The sequence below is a fragment of the Petaurus breviceps genome, unplaced genomic scaffold (genome assembly GCF_028583685.1).
Source record: "Petaurus breviceps papuanus isolate PSGF00001 unplaced genomic scaffold, PetGlider_PUasm1.0 90847, whole genome shotgun sequence".
NCBI lineage: Eukaryota > Metazoa > Chordata > Mammalia > Diprotodontia > Petauridae > Petaurus > Petaurus breviceps.
The window spans coordinates 20,642,886-20,647,743 of NW_027187360.1; positions in this window are offsets into that span (position 1 = coordinate 20,642,886).

The following is a 4,858-nucleotide window of genomic DNA, read 5'->3' on the forward strand; positions in this document are numbered from 1 at the left end:
TGTATCTGAATAGGAGTCACCTCTGTAACTTTCTTGACAAGTGATCATTTAGCCTTAGCTTGAAGATCTCTAGTAAGAGAAAACTACTACTTCCCAGAGGCAACTAATTCTACTTTTTAGATAGCTATATTTGTTACAAAGTTCTTCCTTACTCAAAGCCTAAATTTGTCTCCCTATAACTTTTGTCCTTTGGGGTAGAAACTCTTAAGTCCCAGTCTCTGGAGTCAAATAAGTCTAATCCCTCTTCTATATGAGAATCTTCATTTACCACCCAGCCTTGCTGAAATCTAGATAGATCATGTCTCCATAGCATTCTATTTATCTACTGATCTAATAACAGTGTCATAAAAGGAAGTAAAGTCAGTATGATATGGCTTGTTCTTGCTGAACAAGTCATTGTTCTAATTGGTTCCTTGTGATCATCTCATCTTTTTAGCTAGGTTCTGATTATCTTGAGTAATAATCCCTGTAAAAAGGTTTGATTATTTAAATTTGCACTGCTTATTTCCATTGGAAAGCATGGGCTTGCTTTATTGAGAAGACAAAGGATGATTGTCCAAATGGCCATTTTTTATGTACCTATAACTTTGAACAGTGTTAGTTTGAATGCATGTCATCACTTTCTGGGATTCATTGTTCATACTAATTAGGACCTAGCTGAGCTCACTAGAAGTATTTTTACTAATCTGTTCTATAATTTGATCAAGAATCAAAATCAAGTTCATTAGCTTGTAAGCTTGAAGTAGCTACCTTTCTGGAAAAAAGGATATTTGCCCCTCTCCTATTCACCCTGACCCTTTGAAAGATCCCTGACAGTAATTTAGCAATGTTATTTTGTTGATCGGTCATGTCCAATTCTTCATGGCCCCATTTGGGGTTTACTTGGCAAAAATTCTGGAGTGACTGACCATTTCCTTCTCTGGCTCATTTTACTTTTTTTCCCTTTATCAAATGCTTTATTAACTTCTAGTTTATATCATTCATTTCCACAAGATTTGAGTTACAAATTTTCTCCCCGTTTTTCCCCTACCCACCACCCCAAAATAGTGATCCCACTGGATATTCCCTCCTCCAATCTGCTCTCTCCCATGTCTTCCCCCATACTCCCTACGATTTTCCAGTAGGGCATGGTGGATCTCTATGCCCCAGTTCCTGTATATCTTCTTTCCCAGTGACATGTAAAGTAATATTTATAATAATAATAATAATAATATATATATATATATAAACATTCAATTTTAAAGCTTTGAATTCCAGATTCATTTCCTTCCTTCCTCCCTTGTCACCCCACCCTTACTGTGAATATAAGCAATTCAATATAGGTCGTACATGTGTAACTATGCAAAACATTTCCATAGTGGATATATTGTAAAAGACTGACTATATTTCCATCCCACCTTCCACTTGTTCTATTCTCTAATTTGATCCTGTCCCTTTTCAGAAGTGGGTGCTTCCAACTTCCCTCCCCCCCAGCCTGCCCTCCATTCCATCATCCCCCCTCTCATCCCCTTCTCCCCTACTCTCCTGTAGGGTGAGATACCCTATTTAATGTGTATGTCATTCTCTCCCTAAGCCAAATTCAATGAGAATAAGGCTGACCCATTCCCTTTTGCCTTCCTGTTCTTCCCCTCCATTGTAACCATTTTCCTTTGCCTCTTCTATATGAGATAGTTTACCCCATTCTGTCTCTCCCCATCTCCTCTCGTTATATTCCTCTCTCACCTCTTAATTTCACCTTTTAAGTATCATTCCTTCCTATTCAACTGATCCTGTGCCCTCTATTGATGTATACCTGTACCCATATATACACACACTTACATATGTATTAACACACCCATATACCCTCCTATATAGACACATATATGTATGTGTATGTATATATATATACATATATATATATATATATATATATATATATATAAATTTCTATTCCCTTCAACTATTCTGATACTGAGAAAAGTTTCATAAGTTACAATTATCATTTTTCCATGCAGGAATGTAAATAGTTCAACTTTGATAAGTTCCTTATGATTTCTTTTCCCTGTTTACCTTCTCATGCTTCTCTTGCTTCTTGTATCTGAATGTCAAATTTTCTATTCAACTCTGGTTTTTTCAGCAAGAATGCTTGAAAGTCCTCTATTCGACTGAATGAACATATTTTCCCCTGAAACATGATACTCAGTTTTGCTGGGTAGGTGATTCTTGGTTTTAATCCTAGCTCCTTTGACCTCCAGAATATCATATTCCAAGCTCTTAGATCCCTCAGTGTGGAAGCTGCCAGATCCTGTGTTGTCCTGATTGTGTTTCCACAATATTCAAATTGTTTCTTCCTGGCTGCTTGTAATATTTTCTCCTTGATCTGGGAATTCCAGAATCTGGCTATAATATTCCTAGGAATTTTCTTTTTGGGATCTTTTTCAGGAGGTGATTGGTGGATTCTTTCAATCTCTATTTTGCCCTGTGGTTCTAAAACATCAGGGAAATTTTTCTTGAGAATTTCTTGAAGGATGATTTCTAGGTTCATTTTTGATCATGGCTTTCAGGTAGTCCAATAATTTTTAAATTATCTCTCCTGGATCTACTTTCCAGGTCAGTGGTTTTTCCAATAAGATATTTCACATTGCCTTCTATTTTTTCATTTGTTTGAATCTGTTTAGTAGTATCTTGATTTCTCATAAACTCACTAGCTTCCATTTGCTCCAATCTAATTCTGAAGGAATGATTCTCTTCAGTGAACTTTTGAGATTCTTTTTCCATCTGGCAAATTCGACTTTTTAAGGCATTCTTCTCCTCATTGGCATTTTGGGTCTCTTTTGCCATTTGAGTTAGTCTATTTTTTAAGGTATTATTTTCTTCAGTCAGGTTGTTGACTCTTATTTCATAATTTTCTTGCATTGTTCTCATTTCTCTTCCCAATTTTTCCTCCACTTCTCTTATTTGGTTTTCAAAATCCTTCTTAAGGTCCTCTATGGCTTGTAATCAGCTTGTATTTTTCTTGGAAGCTTTTGGTGCAGGAGTTCTGACTTTGCTATCTTCCTCCTGTTCCATGCTTTGATCCTTTTTGTTCCCAAAATAGGAGTGTAAAGTTGGGTTACTCTGCTTGCTTTGCTTCCTTTGCTTGCTCATGTTTCCACTCAATTACTTGACTTTTGAGCTTTTTGCCACAGTAGGTACTCTGCTTCCAGACAGGGGAGCTTTCGTCTCAAATGCTGGGGTTTTCTCAGCTGCCAAAGGTATTAGTTGGGTGCCCTCTCTGACGCCTCCACATACTCTGGCAAGCTGGTCACCAGGTCACACACCCCAGCACCTCCATCCTAGACTGCAATCCAGATCCAAGCAGGTTAAAGCAAGAGTAATTACCCCTCAGAATGGTTGCTTGGTCCCCCTACAATCTGCAGGCCAGGAGCTGAAGCTGCCACATAGTGTTGGCTGCATGGCCCTGGTGCCTCAGTGGCTTCTCCCTACAGGGGATAAAGGCCAGACTGCACTCCCAAACCACCACCAAACGGATCCCAAAGTCCACACTGCACTGACCTCTCACTTTGTCCTTGGCATCTATGTATTGATAAATCTGGAAACTGACACAGCTGCTGGTAATCTGAAATCCCTCCAGCTGGTGGCTGATCAGGCCCACCCTGAGGCTAAAACCTCTGACTCACTAGGGGCTGGGCTCTGCTCCTAGTGCGCTGCACTGGCCACTTTCTGCCAGCCTGCTAGGCTGTCCTCAGCAGGAGGTTCACTATTCTGTGTCATTTTGTGGGTTCTATAGCTCCAAAGTTTGTTCAGAGTCACCTTTTACATGAATTGGAGGAGGTAGAAGCCGCAGCCCCACAGAAGTCCTGCTTCTACTCCACCATCTTGAGTCTGCTCTGGCTCATTTTACCGATGAGGAAACAGAGGCAAACAGAGTTTAGTGACTCACCCAGGGTCACATAGCTGGTAAGTGCCTGATGCCAGATTTGAACTCAGGTTCTAATCCCATTCACCAAATGAAGGCTGGTGGTTTTATTAAGTTCTGTGAATTAATGAGTGGAAAAACACCTTAATATTAGAACTAGATCCTGAATGTAAGGACAAGGGTACTATAAAATTGTTAGAAAGAGCTGGAAAAGAGATGGAGAAGTGCAAAGAGATAATTAGCAGAGTAAAACTGGGAGAAACTAACTATCCAAGTGATAGAAATTGATCTCTACACCACCCTCTGTGGAAGAGGAATTAAGAATCCAAAAGATTGTATGAGTCATTGTACTAAGAAAACTCAGTTATACCTAAGTTAGAGAAAGATGCCTTACATATTAGAAGTACTGAGTATAGATTTCCTATAATACAAAAATGTTATATGCCCATGTCAGGAATCTTCTCAGAGCAAAATCCCTGTCTTTCCGAAGAAGAATCAGTAGAGATTTAATCTAGGCATCCTGTAGGATTGCTAAAAGGTTGGCAGACATCTGGACTGGAAAAAAAAAGTGTACTTTAGTAGAAAGTATCGAGGGCATTGCTTTTGAAATTGTGATGTCACCGAGAGCAGAAAAACATGAAATTACTTATCAAATAGCACTGTAAGCCTGGCCTAAATGCTGGGATTGCATATGCTGTCTTAGCTGTATCATTCAGCAAAACGGGGATCACCATCCAAATCTGAGAAGCAGCTATTGAGCCTTACTATTAAGATTGGTAGGAAAAGGAGGAATGTGACCTGAGAGAAAAATCATAGTTACAATAATGACCCAAGGTGACTGAGTTCTACATGGATGGCCGGAGCCAAAGACATATCCTACAAATGCTCTGCCAGAGAAAAAGCATTTGACCTGTGTGCAGTCAAAAAAAAAAAATTTGAGTAATGAACAGAGAATGTAGT